General features: G+C 42.4%; 1 protein-coding gene and 1 long non-coding RNA gene across 6 annotated transcripts in view; one reads left to right on the top strand and one right to left on the bottom strand.

The window, feature by feature from the left end:
• Window positions 1-23576, top strand: part of SERTAD2 (SERTA domain containing 2) — a 110185-nt gene that overhangs the window by 77474 nt on the left and 9135 nt on the right. Inside the window, exons 1-2 of one of the 5 annotated variants that reach the window (XR_005832948.1) lie at window positions 10865-11171; window positions 20284-22853. The exons of 1 other annotated variant lie outside the window; for it this stretch is intronic. The gene's annotated coding sequence lies outside the window, so the exon portion shown is untranslated. Of the gene's footprint in view, window positions 1-10864; window positions 11172-11632; window positions 13470-14277; window positions 14460-20283; window positions 22854-23576 lie in introns of those variants that run through there. 3 more of the 5 variants (XR_005832949.1, XR_005832950.1, XM_040623407.1) reach the window with 3 other exon arrangements.
• On the bottom strand, window positions 6745-10637 carry LOC121101026. The gene is made up of 2 exons (XR_005832951.1): window positions 10015-10637; window positions 6745-9006 (listed from the first exon to the last, which is right to left on the bottom strand). It is a non-coding gene; the product is annotated as an uncharacterized LOC121101026 (long non-coding RNA).

The raw sequence follows: 23576 nt of genomic DNA on the forward strand, positions 1-23576 counted from the left end.
AATAAGAAAGAATCAAAATGCATTCGGTGTAGCAGCCAGTGGTCACCTTAACACCAAGTGAAAGATATTTATTTCATGGGTAAATGTGTTTCCATTGTTTTAAAACACACACAAACACACACACAAACACACACACACAATTTCATTTTTTTAGTACTAAATGCTTATTTGGCATATTAAGGAAGTAATGAGCCTTCCATATTTTGTGAGGAAGCTTTTATCCTTTCTAGCATGATAGAAGTTAGCCTGGCAGGTGAGAAATACACCCCAAACATGGGCTCTATACCAATTATTCTCTTATACCTGACCTGTCAGCTGAGCTTCCTGCTAAGAACTTTAGGTTGCTATAGTGTTATCATTGGATTTTATAGTCTGTTATTAAGAGAGAAAGAAGGACAAGATATCAAAATGATGAAAGGAGTAAGTTATTACTGAAATGATGGGAGATAAATAAATACATCAAATATGAATACTGTCCAATGCTTTTTTAATAGATATTGGAAATTGCAGGAAACAACTTAGGAAGTTATACTTCATGGGAACCATAAGGAAGAAAGAAAAGAAGGTATTTTTTTAACCTGATGAAATCTAAATCAATAAATTCAAATTGTGTGTTCCAACATACTTACTTGCTCTTCATGTTTTTAAAAAAGAAATTAAACATTATGGATAAAAGAGAAGCCACCCATGTGTCTCTCCCTGATTCTGTTACCTACCTCCGTTTACCAGGGGTAACCACTTTCCTAAATATTTTTTATCTCTAATGTTTTTATTCTGTAATTGCATACCTATGTATTTGTAAACCATGTATAGCAGTATTTTGCATGTTTTAAAAGATTTTGTGTAATGATACTATATTGTACATATTTAACAGCTTGCTTTGTTTTACTCAACATTTGTGTTTTCAAGATTTAACCATGTCGCTATATGGTACCTTTAGTACTTCTTAACCACTATAGTTTTCAAGCATATCAATTTATTCTCATCTTGATGAACATTAAAGTCGTTTCCAATGTTTAGCTATTACAAGCAAAGCTGCTACGAACATTCTTCTATGTCTCCATAGGGGATAAAAGCAAGAGTTTCTCTAGATTCTAGATTTAGCTCTTCTCACCCAGAATTCCTCCAGAGAATTAAGCCCCGGTACCCTAAGGCATCCATTATATGTAATGAATTAACTTGAGTCCTGTAAGTCTAGAATGGTTCCAGTGTTGGGCTGGAGCTAGAGACCGATACCTGCTCCTGAGAGCAATTGTGTGACTCTGTAATTCTTGAGTTCGTTTGGGAGGCTTGAAATCAGCCGTGCTGGGGGTATTTACACCACAGAAATCAGCAAATGCTGCAAGTAAAGGCTTCTTTCCCCATCCACCTAGCCAGCTGTTAACTATCGACCAGCACACTACTGGTTTTTAACTTTATACCATCCATGGGAGAATTGATGAAATAGTCACTTGAATCATTTCCTGTAGGGCTTATTTTTTCGTGGAACCCCAGTAAGAAAGACTGCACGTCTGTGGGGAGGGTGTATGCGTCTCCCATGTTACTGGATAATGCCAAATTATCTCCAGAATGGTCAGTCGGATAGCTGTGAACTATCTTTTTATAATTTGCATTTTTCTTATTACTGGTGAGGTTGAGTGTCTTTTCATATGTTTATTGGACATTTAACTTTCCTCTTTAACTTAACCCATTTTTCTGTTGGGTTTACATGACTTTTAAAAAATTGATTCGGAAAGTTCTTTATTCTGAATACTAATCTTGTGTTGATTATGTGAATCACATGTATCAGTCCACAGTCTTTAACTTGCCTTTATTTTGTTTAATAGATACTTAATTTTATTTTATTTTATTTTATTTTTAAAGATTTTATTTATTTGATAGAGAGAGACAGCCAGCGAGAGAGGGAACACAGGCAGGGGGAGTGGGAGAGGAAGAAGCAGGCTCCCAGCGGAGGAGCCTGATGTGGGGCTCGATCCCAGAACACCGGGACCACGCCCTGAGCCGAAGGCAGACGCTTAACAACTGTGCCACCCAGGCACCCCAATGGATACTTAATTTTAATGTAATCAAATTATCCATCTTTTTCTTTATGGTTTCTGCATTGGGTGTCTGGTTTCTGCATAGTCGAAGTCAAGCAGGAAGCAGAATTCCATTCAAATGATACAACTCATGAGACTTTAATAAAGGGACTTTTTACAGAGATGTGACAAAAGTTGAGGCATGGAAGACCAACAACAGTAGGAAGCTGTTCCCACCCTTAGGTCTAAAGGGGAGAGGGGAGGAAATGGTCTTGCTTGAATTCGTGAGAGTTGACACCCTGGAGAAGGGGCCACCCACAGAAGCTGTGGGTGTGGAGGGATGGATACTGCCATGACAGGCACTCAAAGCAGGAAGGATCAGGAAGGAAATACCCCAGCCTCTTTCCCCTCTGACCCCCTGGTCTCCTTCTGGTGCCTTGCATTCACTGAATCCACCTGGCAACTAGTTGGCAAAAGAGCTTACTTAGTTCCTAGGGGGTCAGCATTTCAAGGCACAGAGCACAGCAGAGGCAGGTAGGGAGTGAATCTTAGGAATCAAACAATAATTTCACATTCCCTATCCTGAAGCCCTAAACATATTTTCCTATAGTCTCTCCTTATAAGTTTTAAAATTGTGTTTTACATATTTAGATTTAGTCCACCTGAAATGTAGTTTTTGGAGAAATACTAGGTACCTAATTTTATTTTATTTTTCATGAAGTTAACCAGGTGACCCTTAGCCATTTATTGAATAATCTGTTCTTTCCCATTGATCCATAATACCACCTCTGTCGTATATGTGTGGGTCAATTTCTATACTGTCAATTTTGTTCTGTTGATTTATTTATCCCTACAACACAACATTCTCTTTTAATTACTAGAAATTTATAATAAGCCTTGATACCTGACAGGAAATTTTGTTCTTTAAACTTATTACAGCTATATTTCACCCTTTGCTATTCCAGATGATTTCTGAATTTGCTTACCAAGTTCCATGAAAAAAAAATTGGGATTTAAATTGGAATTGTATTTAATTTATTGATGAGTTGAGGAGTAAGAGAAGTGATATTTATTTTTTTAAGATTTTTTATTTATTTATTAGAGAGCGAGAGCGAGCTTAAACAGGGGGAAGGGGCCAGGGGAGAGGACTCCCCACTGAGCCGGGAACCTGATGTGGGGCTTGATCCCAGGCCTCTGAGATCACGACCTGAGCCACCCAGGCACCCTGAGAGGTGATATTTATAAAGTATTAAGTATCCTTAATACTTTATAGTATTAAGTGTTATTTATAAAGTATTAAGTATTCTTGTCCATAAATGGTATCGTTCCCATTAATTCTGTTCTTTTCATCTGATGAACTTTTGGAAAGTTTCTATTTTCTCACTTTTCATTTTTGGCCAAATAGTAATTCTGGAGTCTTTATCTTTATAGCTGTTATTATCACTAAAACTAAAAGTATGATGTCTAACAGTTCTAAGTGGTAACAAATGAGAATGGATTAAAAATGAACATCTGATTCATTACAATTTTTGTCAACCATTTTGTAATTTGGGCCTTAATTTCTTAAATAACATTAAAAGGAAGTATAAATGCTGTTGAAATTACCTATATTATTCCCACAAAAGCTGGTTATCTGAATCCCCAGTGTGGACTCTCCATAATGAGGCTAAATGAATCACTGCAGTCAAAGTCAGGGAATCTGGCCCTTTTTCAGTGACTTTTTTTATGTGATGCTACTCTTTCACATTTATGTTTTCTTTTAAAAGAATCATCTTGAGGAATGATTAACTGTACGTATTGTGTGAGCAAACTCAAACTCATAGCGTGTACATTGATTTGTAACAGAACAGCACAGCAGTGGGCGTCTATGATATAAAGGATATTCTCGCGCTCTCCTTTCTAAATTTGGTGTCACAGATTCAACTTCTGTTTTTAAAAAGGGAAGTTACATATAGCTCATTCACACTATTATTTTCTCCTTAAAAGCCAGTTTCTCTGATAATTGCCCATGTAAGGAGTTTATATAACTCAAACAAGACTTCTCTAAGAAAACCGTTTTGAAACAAGTGTTGCTTAGCAAGATTAAATTTTTCGTTCAATATTTAAAGCATGTTTAGAAAAACAATTGACTGGCTACACGAGTGTATCTAAGGTGTTAGTGTTTATCTGGGATGCTTGCTTTAGTTCTTCCCACTTGACCTCACGCCGTGCATTTCTGAAATCTTAAATATTAAAAACTTTTAACTTAAAAATTTAACCTTTTTTCAATTGAAAGCAAGGGACCAGTGTGATTGGACAGTTGGATAATTTTGAAAAAATTGCTTATTCTCGTTTATTCTGGCAACAAGTCTTTTAATAAAATAGTCCTACATTGGTGACTAAAAGAAAAGTCTACACCATTTTACCTAGGTGTTACCTATCTTCCAGAAAACCCATAAAAATTCAAAGTGGCAAACAAGCTGATTCATTTTTAGTTGTATACTATGTTTACATTTAAACTGGGTTCTCTGGCCACATGTTTATTTTCTAATGATACCTCAGCCTGAACTTAGAGGCATTTCCTGGGCATCTATACACATTAAAGCTTTGCATTTTTTTTAACTTCTCAGAGTAGAATTTTTACAGCTGGGACTTCAAAAATGGCTTAAATATATTATTTACATTTCCCAAATTACCATAGTTCTTTTAAGTGACTTCTTTACTCACAGGTGACTTAAAGGCACACAATCCTAGGTAGTTTCTACAAGAGATATGAGACTATATATAGCAGAAAGTAGAATTTAGTCTAACCAGTCATATCAATGCTTGATTTTGGAACATAAAAGACAGTTGGCATTAGGTAATACTTTCAAAAAAATTATTTTTCCTGTCATCATTTTGCCAAGTTTTCTTGGGAGTTAATATTGGTTGATGATATTCGTAACATATTTGATTATTGGCGTATTTTTATATTCCATGACCATGAGGGCATGAAGGTGCCAGTAATAAGTGGTCATTTGAACCATTCAGGTAATCACTTGAAAATTTGGATAGGCAAGTCTTCACCACCACCACCACCACCCCCATAATTATCAAATGCTGCTGTGGTTTTAAATATCATTTGACCAAGACTTTTGATTCTTAAAGTAGGACGAGAAAATCTTTATAAAGAAGTACAGAAAGGTGGAATTATGGCACTAATTTATCTGTAAGGTTATTCCCCCAGTAGTGAGACTGTATCGATTAACAGTACTAGGTGAGTGCCCATTAGTCCTTGTAACTATATTAAACCCAATTGGTGTATTTTAGAATTGCGGGAAAGCAGTTACAAAGACAATATTATATTGCTCACAGTGATCCCTCTAATTATGAAGTTTCCCAAATACTACTTAAAAATACGTGTATATGGTTATTTATATGTGTACACACACACACACACACACACACACACACACACACACACACAGAGTTTAGTGAAAAGGTAGTGAGAGGAAAACATGAGCAGGAAAGATTAACCCCTTGAGTTTATGAAGGGGTTATAAACTCTTCAGCATTCTTGAAATTATTCATTTAGTGAAAACTTACAAATACCTACTGTGTCAGCTGCTGTTCTAGAAGCTAGAGACAAAGTGATAAACAAGAATGCCAGTTTTATGAACCATATTAGAAATAAGTGAGGGGTCTGAAGGGTGTGATGAGTTTTATTTCTTTTTCGTTGTGTTTATGGTTTATTAATTCTGTGGGCTAAACTAGGATGCTGACAAAGCCGAGGACAGGCAGGTCTGGAGTTCTTTGTATGAGGAGTACAGTTGTTACTTCATGACTCTAGGGTAAAGTTGAAGTAAAGTGGCGTCCAGATCCTGGCACATTGCTACCCTCCTGGTGGCCTCCGCATGTCAACTTTGGACATCCTGCCTGCAAACCATCCTCCCTGCTTGAGGAGTTCATACTCTTCTCAAGACCCTCAGCTTGGTCTTTCCTGGCTTCCACAACAATTTCCGTGAATGTTAGAAACCTCACAGCCTCCAGACCTTCTCTGTGCCTGGGAGTCAGCTTGATAAAGGCGTTCAGTTGGCAGGTCCATCTCCAAGCCTGTTTCCTCCTCTGTAAGATGTGAGAAGGAGTACCTTGTGCCTCGGCACAGGGAAGGTGCTATGAAGAGTGAACATGTAAACCCACGTGAAAATGCCTTCTAAACCATCCTGCTTCTAGCCAAGCACTGGGGGAGGGGGAAGGGGCTACAGATTTCCCAGCTCGGTGACTTGAACCATAATGGGTAACAGATCCGGGAGAATATGGATAGATTGCTCAAATCTGTCTTCTAGATAAGAAAATAATTCCAAGAACATAGCCTATTGGATAGAGCATATTATTGTTATTTGTACTTCTCTTTTCTTTTAGAAATGTGTGAATGTGAACATGGTTTTATATTCTACCAGTTTGAGCAGATTATCTCATTTGAGCCTAAAAAGCCCCCATGGGGGTAGTCTACATTGTGATCACTTTTTTATAGACTCCTAGCTCTGGGAGGGGGTTCCAGACATCTTTGAGCCTGAGCACCTCCTTCTGAAGGGCGTGACAGCAGGCCCCGTGATGCCAAGGGCCTGATTCAGCCTCCCTGCTGGCTGTGGCTGAGGAACCAGACCCGAAATCTCCTGACCGACAACCTGTGCTCTTTCCCCCAGAACCGGGGCTGACCCTAAATCTGTGACATAGCAGATTAAGAAACTAGAAAGTCAACAATCAATCATAGTTAAGTGATTTATTTGTACAAGATCTTCATACTCCTACTCCAGGTCTCATCCTCTCAGCAGGCTGGTCCCCAAGGACAAGGAAGGCCTGGAGGCCATACGATTTCTAACGTGTATTGATGTTTTCTGTGGATACCGGTAGTGCCAAGTGTCTTGAGAAGAGTATGAACTCCTCAAGAAAGGAAGCAGGTTTATACTCGAGTCGTATAGAGCCGACATGCAGAGGCCTCTGAGAGGGTAGTGCTGTGAGGGGACCTGGGACAAGGAGAGACGCTGGCGGACACCCCGTCCTTAGTGGAGCAGCGTCCAGCAGGAAGGCAACACTGGAGTTGTTACCAGCAAGGGCCTTCGCTTTGCCGCTGAGAAAAGGGGGAGAGCAAAAGCTGGAGTCTCTAGGAAGGGCTGCTCCCAACTGGACCTCACAGTTTATCTGAAGATTTTAATGGAAAATAGTGGCAATTGAAATAGGAAGGACATTAATGCCCCACAGAAGCTGTCTTTTCTAGTCATGGTTACCAGGGACTAACCACCAATGTTAGGGGGGAAAATGGTTTTAAAAGCATTTTCTTCAAATACTATCCTCAAGATTTTGTCCCAAATTGGGACTTAAATATTGTCAGATTTTTAAAAGAGAAGGCGGCATATCTCTAACAGAAGAATAGCCCTCTCTCAGAAGAACATAAGGGGCTGTCGATGCAAAGCAGGCCAGTAGTAATTAGGGAAGCTGTGCAAAAGCAGCCCTTCCCTGGAGTTAAAGTTCTGTTTGTGTGAACCGTGACCTTAGGGAGAAAGAAGGGGAAAAAACCTGACAGAAGTAGGTGGAGGAAGAGCCGGAAAGGCGTCCACAGAAGGAGATGTGTTAACACACTCCATTGCTAGAATGGAGTTTTCAGTGACCAGTGGTGCAAAGTACGGAACCTGTCCGTGCCATCTTCGTGAGAGAGTTGAGTCTTCCAAATCACCACGTCCAGTATCAACGCCTTGGTAATCAGTTAGGTGATGTGACTTCCAGAACTTTATTTTGAAGCTAACGGTTTTAAGTTATCAGTGAATGGGAAGTCCAGGTTCAGTAAGGATGGCTGTATTTTCCATGAAAAGATGATTGAGCCCAGCTGGCTGCAGACAATGTGTTTCAAGAACTGAAATGTTTATTTTATCTGATATTTATTTATTTATTTATTGCCATAAGACCAATATTTCCAAGGTACAGACGTGGATGATTACTACTAGTATTTCAAGTGGAACCTGAGAGATAAAATATAGTAAAAGAGAAAGAAAAAGTGAAGTTTAAAACTATTTTAAAGTCTTTGTTTCTCAGTTTATATAGCCAGCTCGTCCTGGTGTCATTTCTTGGGTGCATGCTAATTAAGTGCTAAAAGTGGCCTTCAGTTAGTGAAGTCTTCTAGTAGTTTGCAAGACATGTGAAGGCCCAGAAACTTTCAAAGAGAAGCAGTGAAGTGCAAACTAGTACCCAGAATACAAAGCAATGTTGAGAAGTACCTCTCTGAAACTAAACTAATGAGTATTTTTGCAAATTACCATCACCGTTCTATACTTACAAAAGCCATGTTTGTTTTCTCCCTAAACAGATATGTTCCCGATAGTTAAATGTGGATGCCTGGCCCAATTTCTTATATGTGAAAGTGAGAAGGAGAAACTCTAAACTCTAAATCCTGAGGGTAGGATTATTTTAAATGGGCTTTTAAATGTCCCACAGAGTGAGAGTGAAAACCACACTTACATTTTTACGAAACATTTCTTGTTCATTTGCTAGGAATAAGCAATGATTTTTTTTTTTTTTTAAATCATGCCATTGCATACTGAAGGGAGTTGACTTCAAAAGCTCAGGGAGGGCTTTTCCTTATCTTTGTGGAGTTGGGTTCCCAGGGCCAGGCAGGGGTTGCTGGGCCGGCTTGTGGGGGCTCCGCCTGGGGCAGGGGTGGTTAACCAGCTTGTGTGGGACCACATTAGCAGCTGTGGACGCTGCCACTTCATGCTTTGATGAAAGATACCAGAATCTGAAAGTGGGGGAAGTGGAACTCGTATGTAATGTGTACACTGTTAAGAGGTTACTGCCTTCAAAAGTATGGAAAGGTGAAAACCTTGTCACTCGAAAACTCAGGTTGCTCTCCTAAGAAGTCAGACCTTTCCTGAACAACATCCCTTAGCAGCATCACAGGTCCACTCTGGAGACAGAAAACTTGTCACTTTGATCTTAGTTCTTTTGTACAGGAGCACGGCACTTGGTAATCCATCTGCTAGGAAAATATCGAAGTGTCACAAAATTCTGCAAGTCTAACTCACTGCTAACTTCAATTCATGCATAACAGTTTAAATTCATTTTAGATTCAACAGAGCCTCTGGCCTCTGCTGCAAAGATATCACAGGAAGAGATTATTGCAGCTTCTATTTCAATGGTTTTTCCTTAAAGTGAGCGCTGAAAGTATAAGTGAGTGGGTGGTTAGGAAACTGTTAGTAGTTAGTGTTGTTTCTAAAAGGCAGAACTATGGAAATGAAAAATATCTTGGCTTCGCAGCTCTGCCACCCAGGCACAGACTGAGCCGGACCTGCGGAGGGCCCTGAGCATGTAATTTGGAGCGCCACTATAATGACACGTCCCAGAGATATCACAAATAATTAGCTTTTGGCATCGGTTATACTTGAAGAAAAATCTATAAGATTTTAATTATACTGAGGGCCAAGTAAAAACCTTTGTTATTTTCCTTCAAGATAAAACAAGAAACACGGTCTTCTCCACCAGCATTTTGCCCAGGCTTAATTTCAGTAAGACCATCAATTTGATTGATAACAAATCATTACGGAAGAGTTGAATAGGTCTAAACTTGTCTTGATGTTAACGACTTGTAATCACCTTTATGTTAGGTCTTAAAGCTTTATTATCTTTAAATATAACTAGTACAGTGAACCATTAAATGCCAAATATCTGAGATGATATTGATTGGGGTGGCAGCCAAAATTTTAAGGAGCCTGAATTACTTTTCCTCGCATCTTTGCACTGAACGCGCATGTGATTTTTAAAATAATCATTAATTTTCCAGGGGAGCTCTCTCTCTTTTCTTAGTGTTTTAAAATTCGCACCACTTAGGCATACACACCTTTCCCAATTAGTATAAATTTCCCTGCTACATGTAAGTAGTTCAAAGCCCATGCCTTCCTAAAGAGAGGGAAGAGGTTATCCACATGAAGCTTCTGGGCAGAGGACGGGGCCTCTGACCCCGCTGCGTCTCCAAGCCTGGCTTCCCTACCTGCGTGGGCTCTGCCAGCGCGGACAGCGGGCTGCCGGCTCTGCACCGTGTCGCGGCCGGCCACGAAGAATGTAACTCGGCTCCGTCCTACTCCGAAAGTACTGTTGACTTGGTGACCCATTTCGAGTGTTGGGCCGAGGCCGCCGCGCGCAAGGGGCGTTTTCTGACCCCGGCTCCAGCTGGAGCCCCCGTCCAGCCGTTCGGACATCTCTGCAGGCCACTGGTGCGTCCGGAGACGGGGGCGTCTGGGAGTGTCCCAGCTGCGGACGCTGCTGCCCCCCCGCTCTCCAGGGACGCCCGTCTCGAAAGCCGCGCAGGCAGCGTGGACGCCGTGCCTCGGGGTCGAATTTTTGCCCCTCACCTCCTGTCCCCCCTCCCCCGCGGGACCCTGCCCGCCCTGCTGACCGGCCCCAAGTTGCCGAATAGCTTAGATGCTTGTCATATTTGCGGTCGCGCGACTCAGCGGGCTGTGCGCGCGCTGCACTCGCCGCCGCCTTTGTCACTAGCCGCTCGGTTATTTGCATGAGTATTTTCTGGTGTGTGAGGGGATTATTGATGGTTAGTTGTGGTCCCCTGGCCGGAGTGTCTCTTTTCCTCTCACCATCTCCTTAAGCCTTTCCTTAAGAGAAAATAAAGGGCGCGCCGGCCGGAGAGGGAGCCGTGGGCGGCGCTGCCACCCGACGTCTCCCGTGCTCTGCCTGCCCCTTCCTGCTCCTGCGGCGGCCGGGGCCCGGCTCGGCATTTATCTCGCCTCCCGGGACCGCCGGGGGAGGGGGCGGGGCCGGGGGAGGGGCGGGGCCTGCTGAGCCCGGGGCCCGGAGCTCGCGGGAGGCTCGCTGGCCGCACGTCACTCCTGCACAGCGAGTGCTGGAGCACGAGCTGCCGCTCGCTCGGTCAGGGCGCCCCCTCCGCCCGCCTCCCGCTTCCTCCTCCGCTGCCTGCCTGCCGCCGCCGCCGCCGCCGCCTCCACCATTGTATAATGCTCCGAGCGCGCCGGCAGAGGACTGCGGAGTCTTAGCTTGGGTACTCGTCTCCTGCCCGCTCCCCGGCGCCACCCTCGGGCCCCCGGAGCGGGGACTCCGCATGGAGAGGGAGTAGCTTGAGGAGTGGGCAGAAACCCCTCCTGATGCGTTAGTTCCCAGGTGGAGCTGCATGTGGTAAGTTCTCCGGGCGCCAGGCTGGAGGGGATCCTCGGATGCGCCGGGCTCCCGATGGGTGGGGGGCGGCGTTGGGACCTGGCCAGGGCCGGGAGAGCCTGGAGGGCGGAGGAGGGGCCCGAGCGGCCGCGAGGGTCGCGGGCGCCTCGGCTAGAGGGACCTGGCCTGGTGCAGGTACCCGGAGGAGCGCTCCCTCCCACTGCTTCCCGGCCCCGCAACCCTTAGACCTCCCGGCCGGGGGCCGGGGACCCCCAGCGTACGCGGACAGATCTGCTGGGGGAAGGGCAGGGGACGGGCAGTCACGGACCCGGGTCAGGAGGGGGTCGGGAGCTAACCGGAGCCCAGCAATGGGGCGGAGGGAGCTTGGAGCTGTCGCTTTTCCAGCTGGGATGTGTGTGCGTGTTGTCGCCGTTGTGTTGTTGTGAACGTAGGAGACTTTTTTTTTTTTTTTTTTTTTAAAGCTCGGATTGCTTGAGTGAAGGCTGGTTCACTTTTGGGTTCCGTGACCGGGTTTGCATCCAACTTGATATAGTGTGTTTCTGTGAGTTTCCCTGTGTTTTTAGCTTGAAAACATCCCTCTGTACCCTCCTTTCGCCCGTGACAAGTGAATTGATTTTGAATATATGTGTGTGTTAAACTTAACGTCTCACTGGCTTTTAAGTTAGAAATCTACAAGTCATCTTGGTGGTAACCGCCTATGACTGAAAGGGAGGGGGCTGAGGGGAGCCAGCTGTCCCTGGCCCTGGACTTTGTACCATTAAGACAGAGGGTGCCGTCAGAGGGCCATTGCATCTAGAGAAAATCGTAAGTTCTTATTTTTATTCTCGGCCATCAGTTAGTTTACCTTTAGCAGAAGTAGTGGTAATAGATTAAGATGGGAGTAGTGTTTTGGGTTTAGTCTTAAATTTCACAAAAAGATTAGGTATAGTTTGTCTTAGAATAACTTTTTGCTCTCAAACTGTTTAGTTTCAGGATGTTTTGGGTGGTAGAAAGTAAGTTTTTACAGGCACTGAATGGGGAAGGGCAGTCAGCAGGGTGAGACATACAGCCTCAGACTATAGCAGTTTTTGTCTGAATCGAATTGGGTAGCCCCAGTTAGTCTTAAGGAAGACAGTAAATGTTTTCAAGCTTTGTTCTTGAAATATGCTTTTTGATTTCCCAATATATGTTAAGAAATGTCTATAATGTGTGTAAAGAACCTAGAAGTCGTAGCAGCCAATAGGATCCCTGAGGCCTTAAGTTTTCAAAGTAGCATTTTATAATTAGGGACTAGTCTCTGACAAGATTGAAGTGGGCTCTTGGCTCCACTCAACCCCTGGAGGACAGTCCACCTGAGAGCCTCTTCATTGTTTTGCTGAGGAGGGTGAAGGGGATAGTTGCTCAGCTAACCAGAAGGCATGCCTCACTCCAGGAGCTCCTCCCATTGCTCCCACTTTTTATAGCAGTCTATTCTGATTTGAGCAAGCGAGGGTGTGCTGTGAGGGTGAAAATACCCATCAGAAGACCCAGCTTCTGGCCTGAGCAAGAATAGCTTGTTCATGGATCTCTGCTTTCATGTTAATTTTATCAGGTTTTTTTTGTAGAAAAAAAAGACATGTGTTAGAAAGTTTTCCTTGCCTCACTGATTTACTTAGAGGAATTATATGTTAATGTAAAGTTGTTTATGTCGTTCATCAAGTTTGGAAGCCCTGAAAATAATTTTTAGTCCCCCCCCCCATTAAGATGTACATAGCCGTGTTGCTTGCTGTCAGGTGAGAAATCCAATAAAATGGATTAGACAGCCTTTTTTTTTTTTCCTTTTTTGACACTTAGTCTGTTCCTTGCTTTATAACAACAGGTAGGAGAGAGGACTCACATTTTAGAATACCAACCAAGTGTACAAAAAGCTGTGTCCTAAGGAACAGTGTTATTGTCGGGCAAGTGTCACAACTTCTTAGGTAACAGCTGCTCAGGCTTGTTTCCCTTAAGAACTAAGGGAAGGATATTCATTCAGGTTTTGAAATTCTTTAGGCTCCTGTTTACTGAATTGTCCCCCTTGGAAACTTTTTTAGTGAGAAACTGAGATATAAATTTTACCCAGTTGCCATGCACTGAATTATTAATAATGAGCATATAGAAAAAAGTAAAAGTTTTGCTATTTTAAAACTCACTCAAATTTATGTAACAACTGGTACTTTTGGCATCCACTATTTTAAATAATGCTCCAGTGGCAGAATAAAAGTACAACAGTACTTTAGAAAGACACATACACAAAACATAAAAAAGGTATGGGGGAGGTAAAAAATACAGACACATGCATAAAGGTTTTTTGGGGGGGGGTCAAATAAAGTAGCTTACTACAAATTATCAGTATCAAATTATACTACAAGGCTACCGTCTGTCAAAATACTTCACATTTTAATTAACTCAGAAAGGTAAAAGCTACAACAGAAACTTTTTGAGTTTGTTTTTGCTGTGGTTTCTTGTTAAAGAACACTAGTAAAAGCATGGAGCTTTATATTTCATTTATATCAGAAAAATCAAGATCACTGTCACTATATATGTAGATTAAAAACACGTAGAGATAAATATGGTATTTAGGAGTGTGAACTTTAATTCACTTGTAGAATTGTTTGAAAACTTTGTTGCTACAGAAAGTTCGTATTTATTGTAGGAGATGGCTCTAGTTGCAGTAGTTTCTTGGCCAAGGACAGAAAGAGAAAGAGAGAGGTCTCTTTGACGACTGAGTCCAAAGATCACATATATGCCAAAGGTACCAGAGGGCAAGCTTCAGTTTTAAGTGAAAAGTGGCCTTGCAGGAAGGGTAACACCTCCCTTCTTAGGTCTTTCCATTAATTATCGCTGACCAACAGAACATACAAAATTCTGCGGCCACTTGCACATGCAGAAACCATAATTTTCTGTCTCCTGTGAATATCATTACTTACACAAATGATAGAAACCCATAACCTAGGACTCCTGCTTAAAAAGTATGTGGATATTTAATTTAGTTTTAATATTCTCGAAGGAAACAGCTACTAACCAGAGTTGGCGTGTCTTAAAAAAAAAATTGTCTCCAATGGCCAGTGCAATTGGTATGAAAAGCAAACTTCTACCCTCCGTGCAGATGCTGGGAAACCCTGTGAACAGAACTGTCCCCTGGAGCGCCCATCACTCATTGTGTGGAGCAGTGTCTTTCTCCACGAGCACTGTGTGGCAGTTCATTCTTTGTATGAATCTGTGAATGGCATATGTCAGGCCAATAAGACGACATTCCTATTCTGGGTAATAAATAGATGCCTTGTGTTTTTTTTTTTTTTTCTTTTTCTTTCTTTTTTTTTTTCTTGAAGATCATGAGACAAACAAAACATGCTTGGCTGTCTAAAAATTTTCATTGAAACACAAATAAATTTCAAAATAAAAACATCACAATATCTTCGAAAAACATGACTTTTAACAGGACAAAACAAATGCTTATCATTTAAACGAAGCACTTCATATAGACAATGCAAACTCCCTTTTGGAAATTCTGCTCTCTTTGTGGTCTGAGGGCTCCCAAAGCTGGAAGGGCTCATTTGTCTCCTCTCAAGGTCTTCTGTCCCTCATCTGAACTTAATTGGAAATACCTGCCAGGATTCACTGACACAGACATCACACTTTGATTTATGTATTTTAGAAATCCGGGGTCACATAAGCCGTGGTCTCTACCCATGGCCGCTCTCTGTTCAGAATGGAGTCGGCATCGGCTCGCCTGTCTGGCTTCCCCTTACACTTGCACTCTGCGTGTGCAGTGCTGGCCCTGCCTCTGAGCAGGGACGGCAGAACGAGGGGTGAGTGTGCCCGGCCCGGCGCCGCCCTGAGTGGAGCGAGCTATGCGGATGCGTGGGGTGGGGGCTGGAGGGAGGAGAGTGGAGGGCAGGGCTGGAGCCACCGTGCAACTGCTACAGCAGGTCTGACTAGTTTTAGGTGCCCAAAGGCAGCTTTGTTTCTCTAGTGACTCCAGGTAGCTGCAAACCTAAGTTCTTAAAACTAATTCATGTCTGCATTACTATCTTTTTGTCTCTCTGCAAAAACCTGTAACTTTGCAGAGGTACTAAGTGGTTCTCAGGTTTTTGCTGTAACAACCTTCATAGGCTGGTAACTGACAAGAAGCCCCCAAACCAAGCATTTTTTGTGGTTCTAGGAGTTTCATGTAGAGTAGTGAAGGGGAAGGGATTCTGGCTCTTAAACATGAACACTCATGTTTGTAGTGGGCTCTGTGAATCTGTTGAACAAAAGTAAAAAGAACTACTTGGATGTGCCATGGTCAGAAAGTTACACGCGGATATGCCACTTGCTGCAGATCAACCTTCAGCTCCTTGCTCTCCTCTCCTGGCTGGCTGCTTATCGTTCCACGCCACGCCGCAGCTCCTGGGGCTTCGAGCAGGGCTGCCGGAGTACCCCACCCTGGTGTTTAGAAGTGTTGCCGGAGTTAAACTCAGTGAATCTCAAAGTCCCAAGGTCATCTCTACACCAGAGCAGGTTTGCATAAAATTCTAGCCACACGAACGAGATAATGACGTGGCAACTGTTTTACACTGATCCTCCCTGAGTGGTTATCCCGTTTTATAATAGTACGTGATACAGATTTGCTTTTCAGATTTCTGACCTTTTTTGAGGAGAGAACCTCCATGTGCTGTTCGGTGTGTTCCCTGCTGTCACAGAGAAGTGATACAGCAGAGGTATTTCAGCTCTGTGGTCTGCAGCTGAAGAAGAAATTTTTGTGCTGCCTCTCTGCTTGTCATGAACTTGGTGATGGTCTCTTCAGAGTAGTTTTTAAAACAGGCTGATTTTTTAAAAAATATTTTTTACCACATCCAGAAATGTAAAGTAAAATAGATTTCACCTGATGATGATTGTTAGCGGTCTAATGGTCACTGGTTTACAAATTAAAAGTGTGGATTCTTCAAGTGGCACCTGCCTTCTTCAGAAACTCCTGAAGATAGGCAGGCTGAATGGAATGTTAGGGGTAGCGAGTGTGGTAGGCTGGAGGCCGGCTCTCCTTAGGGATCATTGAAGAGCTTTGAAGTGTTAAGAGGTTGGTTCCTTAGAAAATAAATATTTATAACATTCAGTGTGGTACTCTGAATATTTTTATTGTCTTTGACTAAGTGATTTTGTGTTCCATGGGTCATTAATTATCAATATGCAGAAGTCCTCAGAAAGAAATATTTTATCTCAAAGTAGACCCAAAGTAATTATTTTTAAAAATGAATGGCTGGCATATTTACAAAGTATCATTCACTGTTCTCAAGTTTAGTTTGTATCCTCATTTTCTTTTCTCTACTTTGTGAATTATTTGAGTATATGATATAAAGTTTAAATTGTCTTTGTAAAACCTTATCACTAGCCTCCCTAATTCTTAGGAATAACTAAAATACACATGCTGATTCTGAGTATGGATTTCCCTTATATGGGACTGCAACATACACAGTTGAATACTGTGTGTCTTACGTGTATTTCTATTATCCTATCTTTTATGTGTCTCTTAAGTCTACTTCTATTATCCTATACCTTCAATTTTTATACTCTCATGTATGTTATGTTGTAGACATTTCTTTTAAAGAATCCAGATTTGGACCATACAGTACAATGTTCAGTTTTACTCATTAAGGAAATAAAAAAAATAACTAGACTGCATGTGGAAGTTAAAAGATGAAATATGTTCTATATTTTATAACATGTCTTCTTTAAAATGATTTTTCACAGTAATAAAGCATTCTGAATTTGAACACAAAGAAGATTAAAAACTACTCATTGTCTGTAAGAAACACTTCTATAAAAACGCTTCCTGATGTAGTATACATACTTAGTTTCTGTTAGTTTCATTCAGTGGCAAGTAGTTGGCTAACAAAACCTGGAAGGCAACCTTTTGTATAACTAAACGAACAGTGTTATTTTATGCAGATTCATTCTAACAAATTACATTAGCCTGTGTTAGTGTGACTTTTATAGATCTGATGGCCCTCTTTTTTAAAAATACAGAAAACTGTCACTTAACTTTTGGCAAAGCATTTGGTTTCTACCCTAAGCCTTTTATTCCCCCTGACATTGTTTATTATGGGTCTCCAATGTGAGGGGAAAAACAAGGTATCTTTGGGGAAAAGACGCTACAGAAGGGTTGAAACCAGAATCCCATCCAAGCAATTATAAATACAGGAGAAAAAAATATTTTCATTATGCACGGGAATGGGGGTGGGGCAAGGCTGGCTAGCCTTTACAGGCACATTATCTTAAGAGAAAGAAAGAAATTAAAATCTAAGAGTTTTTTTTCCTTAATTGATAATGAGTCTTTAGATTCAGCATGTTAAAGATGTTCCTGACACCAAATTAGCATGAATTAGCATCATAATTTAAATGATTATAATAAATTATTATAAATAGTATGTTTATATTTACAAAGTTTCAAATGGAAAGATCGGTGATAATAGCTAATTGCTTATGGACATTATTATGGAACATACAACAACATAGAACCTCAACTTGTAATTTCAGTAGAAAAAAATTTCAGCAGGTAGTTACACAGTAACTGGTTTCATTATCTCTCTAAGGTCAACTTTGTTACATTTTACAATTAAATGGCTCCTCCCCGATATCCTTTATGAAGTTTTCCCAAATAACTGCCTGAAGCCGTATCTGTTCAGTGTGGAAGTACTTTCCTTTTCTTAAGAAGCAATAGGATTATTGAAGGCTTTTCAATAGTGGTAAAATTCTTAATGCTAACATTGAGACGAACTCACTGTGTGGTTGGGAGTCCACTTTAGGACCTCCACTGGCAATTTTGAACTGTTGGCTTTTCCAAGTCCTCACCTTATGACTTGGGTTTGTATGTTTGTTGTTGTTGTTGTGTATTCTCCCTTCAGGAATCCTCCAGGGGTTTTAACCATGGTTTTTGAAACATCATTGTCACATACATAGGCAGCAGCCTTTTCTATGTACGGTATTTTCAGAGTCTGAACCATAGTATAACATAATTTAGTTTGGTCTTAGCAAGGCTCTTGGCTTGCTTAGCACTGTCCTGTGGAGACTGGAATTTGGGAACAGTCTCGGAGGGGTGTATACTTTGAGAGATCTATAGGTGGAATTGCAGTAGTAATCAGACTTCAGGCGCGCCTTATTGCTCTGCTGCGCCCCCTTGTGGCTGGATGTGATGTGCTGTCTTTCAGAGTTTGAAAGGGGTTGGCGTGTACTGGGCTTGCTTGTTTACATGGAGCATTAGTAGCTTTCTTCTGTGTAAACTAAACTATCAAGTTATAGAATAGTTCTCGCTGAGGGTGTAGATAATTTATTGTGCTTATTCAATTTTTTGAATTCGTAGCATTTTAAACATATGTATTGATGTGTTGCGTTTTTAACTTTTTATTATGGAAAATTCCAAACACCCAAAAGTAGAGGAAGAGTGTAATGCATCCCCTTGTACTTATTACCCAGTTTCAACAGTTGTCAACATTTTGTCAGTTTTGTTTCATCTATGTGGCCAGTTTTGTTTTTCTAGAGGATTTAAAAGCAAATCCAGGCATCATATATTGATTATGTTTTTGTTAAACTGAAGTTCAGAATCCGTATATTTTGGCTTGATCTTTTACTTTAAGGGTATGGTGCTTTTAGCCAGAATCCTTAGGTAAAATGAAATAATTGTTAGCATTTCCACTGTCTTTGGAAGAAGGCGACTGGTGTCCCAGCTTAAGAGTTAGCTTTAAAACCTAAAATTCCCAACTGGTAGAGGAACCAATTAGACAGGATATTAGAAACATTTTATCCTACTTAACAGTTACATTCGACAAAGCCCATTTTTCTTTCCAGATGTTTATTAACAAGGCCATAATATAGTCCAAAGAAATAGTTACTTGAAACATTCTCTCCCAGAATTTGAGTCTGGTTTGCCTACTAAATGCAGTTAGTTGTTAACGTTTAAATTTTTCCTTTTCCTTTTCCAAGAGAAAAGATGATATTTGACAAACCAGCAGTGTCTGAAACGGTCTTCAGTTTAATGGGAGCATGGAAGCAAAAATCCTGAGAGGGAAAGCTAGAGTGTCTTGAAACGTGGACTTTAGGAGACATTCCCAAACAGTAAAAGTGTTTTTGTTTTTATTTATTTAGTTAGTTTAGTTTAGTTAGAGGTGGACTTCCTGGCCGAATTTCGGTTTTCTCTCTGGGCTTTAAGGCGCTGTCAGCAAAGCAGAGCGGATTGTTCCCTGGGTCTCCGTGGAAATGCGGCGTGATGAGCGGCGAGCAGCCGGTGCGGTGCCCCGCGGCCCCGAGCCCCCTGCGCAGCGGGGAGAGCCGGGAGGAGGCGCCGCCGCAAACAGTGGTGTCGGGTTACAGCTGCAGAATAGCGCCCGAGCGCGCCTAACTGGCTTCATCTAGTGACTGGCTTCATAATTACATTGCTGATTTGTTAGGGAAGGCTTTGTCTTACTTACCAATTAGCATGGATGTTACTGCAGGGACCTCATCCTGGATGAGCTTTGGTCGTTTTTTTTTTTTGTTTTGTTTTGTTTTGGTCTGTTTAAAAAAAAAAAAAAACCTTTCCCGAAGCAGGCAGCTTTAGGGGTTCTGTTACTAACACTCCCCCGGGCTTCTGGGAGTCCTTACCCTGTCTGTAAATAAGCAGAGAGGCTTTCTCCCCATTGGAATTTTGCCCCTGTTTCCGCCATTCCCTGAGGCCAGAGGCAGTCACTTTGGGGTCTGAAGGCAGCCTTTGGGAGGGCTGATTCCACACACATGCCCCCCTTTCTGCACCCTCCCGATCTCCCCCACCCACGCCCCCACCCACGCCCGCACTGGGGGGTCTGTCCCCACTGCGGGGAGCCGCGTGGTGCATGGCACAGCCGTGGATAGTGAGCCCTTGGACGACTGGGCCTGTTTCTGTTCGCTGTTTCTGTGATCCTCCCCCCCCAACCCCCCACCCCCCTCTACCACGTCCTTTTCAGGGTGGCCTTTTTGTTCTCCGGGTGTGTTTTGTTGTTACGGGGGGGGGGGGTGTTAGAAGCATAGACATTATCAGATTTCTGAGTCCTGTGTGTTTTTTAAGGTGTAATATTTTAACAGTGTAGAAAGTTGTCTAAGCAAATGTGGCTTCCCCCCATTGAAGTTGGATCGGGCTTTTCCTTCCTGCCTGGGAGTTGCTGTGTGACAATCTGACAGCGGAAGAACCATTTCTCAGAGTTCTGCCCTGTGGCTGGTGGGAGGTGTCCTCTCTCAGGCACAGAAGCTCTCTGTTTGGACCACCTCAAACACAGGATCCAGAATGCATCTTAAGGCAAGTATTTGGGGTGAGAAGAGAAATGAGAATATTCCGTGTCTCAGAAGTTGTTTCAGAGCCAGTTCTCTGGCCGGCCTCTCTCTGGGTCTTGGAAGTCTGTCACACACAATAATTTTGCCAGGGGCACTCCTTCCTTCTACCACTACCCCCAAAAGAAACTGAAAGAATGTGTGTGTTTCCACTCAAAGGGCTGTGGGTTTTGGCAGCACAGGATGTCAGATGAGGAAATAGCCCCTGCTAGCCTTTTCGAAGACACTTGTCACACATTTTCTCTTAGCTGCTTTTTTCTTCAAATGAGGTTGATCCATGAGGACAAACCATTGTTCTGAATTGTTGGCATCACTGTATATGTCTCATTTTTATGATTTTTAGTGTCAGCATTGGTACTTCTGTACCCTTCAGCAGCCACTGGTCACATTGGAGGATGTAGTTGAAGAGATTAAGGATATGGCTTCTCACAGCTCCCCTTTGAACTGGGAGCCTTTTTCTTGAGAGCTATTAACTCGTGTTTTTAAAACATTTTTATTAAAGTACAGCATGCATACAGAAACATGCACAGATCCTAAGCCTATAGGCTGGTGACCAGCTCCCCGGAAGCCGCGGCCCCCTTGGAACTACCCTTTCCTGACTGCAGACACCATGGCTTAGCTCTGCCTCGTTAACCGACTTTTAAAACAACATGTCACTTAATCGTGAAGCCTGCTACACTCCCGAGAAGGGAAAACGGTGGCTTTCTAGTTTTTATTTACCGGTACAAAAGGAAATTGGAACAGGCTCTTGAAAATGTGCACAGGTTTGAACCCATTGGGCCTTGAGGTGTTTTGAAGTAATGATTTACACCCTTTTTTGACCAGCACATAGTCAGAAAGTCAGCCCTCACGGTGGGCTGAGGAGGCTTCCCATTCAGGCCCCCACAGGACCCAGCAGGGATGCTGCCCACAGGAGCAGCACTGCCTTCCGTGGGCCTGTCTTTGGGAGGCCACAGAGGGCTGTGGAAAGCCTGCAGGTTAAAGCAACGGGTTGTGGGGGTGGGGGGATGACAGACGTAGTAGTTTGCAAAAGTAGATTTAATATTCTTAATTTAAATTTAACACTTATTTTTGACAGTTTAAATAGGGGAGAGGGTTTTTTTTTTTTTAATTTTAAGGCATAGCTTTTAAAAAGTTGAAACATTGAGTTAAAGAGAACTTTTTGGGTTTTTTTTTAAGTTTGCATTTTGTCCTTAATGCCTTAAAAGCTATGAAATGTTAGCCTTTTAACACACAGGTAACACATAGGTATTGTTTCAGTTCCTTTTTGGACGCTGGGCTTAAGGCGTCACTACCTTGCACTCTAAGATCACAGCAAGAAGAATCTGGGTCCCACTGAGCCAGTGGGATCTGATGTATCAGGCTGAGAACCTGGGCTTTACCATGAAAATTGAGCTGAAGACACCTTAATTCTGCATAGAGCTTTTTTTTTTTTTTTTAAATGTCAGTTGTCAGTTGCCATTGCAAAAACTCTGTTCATTTCTTTTTTTTTTTTTCTTACTTGCTTAGACACAAATAGGGAAGACCTTTGGACTCCAGATTAATTGGGTAAAAATATCCACAGGCTTAAACATGAAATGGCTGGATGCGAAAAAGAGGAAGTTGTGGTTCTGGAAATAGGGTCCCCAGACCAGCATTACCTGGAAACCTGGAAAGGCATTCTTGGGCCCCCACTAGACCTGCTGAATGAGAATCTTGGGGCTAGGGCGTCAGCATTCTTTGTTACAAGCCCTTGAGATGAGTCGGATACTCACCCAAGTTTGAGGAGTGTGAAAGGCATTCACAGCCTTCTGAGCTAAGGCTTCCCTGCCTACCGGATGTGCCTCAGTCCCACCACTTTGCCTTACCCACGTCCCACCCCGTACAGCTGTCACCTCTGAGGTCTGTTCAGTTCTCCTCTTTCTCAGACCCTCCCTCCCATGCACAGTTCACACTCAGGGACAAAGACAACACACATCTCTGTGTCTTACAGTTCTCTGGCTGTCCCTCAGAGTCTTTCCTCATTCTTTCCATTTCCACTCATTTAGTCAGCTACTGTTTATGGGGCATCTTCTGTGTGTCCGGGACTGCCCAGTCCTGAGGATACAGAGATGAATGAGACTGAGTCTATGCCCTCATGGGGCTTACTGTCTGGATTAGGAAACAGGCATTAAGTGACAATTACACCTTAAATTTAAATCTCAAATCCTGTCTCCAGAAATCTTTTCTGATCACCCCAGCTCATAATAACCTCAGACGCCTTGCTATGGGGAGTCAGTCAAAATCTGGAAGTGTAGGGGCGCCTGGGTGGCTCAGTCGGGTAAGCAGCCAATGCTTGATTTTAGCTCAGTTCACGATCTTAGGGTCCTGGGATCAGCACCACATCCAGCTCTAGGCTTAGCGGGGAGTCTGCTTAAAGATTCTCTCTCCCTCCCCCTCCGCCTGCCCGCACCCCCCCTTTCTCTTAAATAAATAAATAAATCTTAAAAAAAAAATCTGGAAGTGCAAACACCCCCCCCATAGTGAGGTAATATAGGCCCCTGTGTTGTCCTTTTTCTTCTGAGGAGTGTTCTAGTGACCCTTTGTTACTTTTGATCATTTGCACAAGTAGATTGTAGCTTTTGAGGGCAGGGTCCTTTCTGAAGAAAGTTGTGCAATTGAAAGCCAGGTTTGGTATATAGAGTTGTATTCGGTATTAAACTTACTAGAAAACTCCGGAAGAGAAGTTTTCATTCATATTGCTACTTATGAGTTTTGCTCTTTATTTTCAAAGCTCAGTTTGCTGTAGTAAATACTTGCTAAAATTTATGCTAAGAAAATCAGGATGCTAGGAGTTCGTTCCTAACAGGTTTATTGGAAAGAAGGGTGTTTTATCATGAACCTTATATTAAGAACCACCAAATATCCAAGAGAAGTGGTTGGTTTTAGGCTTTAGGCTCCTGTCCGGAGAGGCAGAAAATGGAGGAAGCAACCACATCCTTCCTCCATGTGTGTGGGGGGTCTCTCACCAGCTCTGAAGTTGAGGGTCTGTTTTGGATCTTTGAAAAATTGGGTAGAAGACGTGTGTTTTGAGCTGAAGTCTTCCCAAGCCAAGAGAGGAGACAAAGAGGGGTG

The sequence above is a fragment of the Ursus maritimus genome, unplaced genomic scaffold (assembly GCF_017311325.1).
Source record: "Ursus maritimus isolate PB19 unplaced genomic scaffold, ASM1731132v1 scaffold_6, whole genome shotgun sequence".
Classification (NCBI taxonomy): domain Eukaryota; kingdom Metazoa; phylum Chordata; class Mammalia; order Carnivora; family Ursidae; genus Ursus; species Ursus maritimus.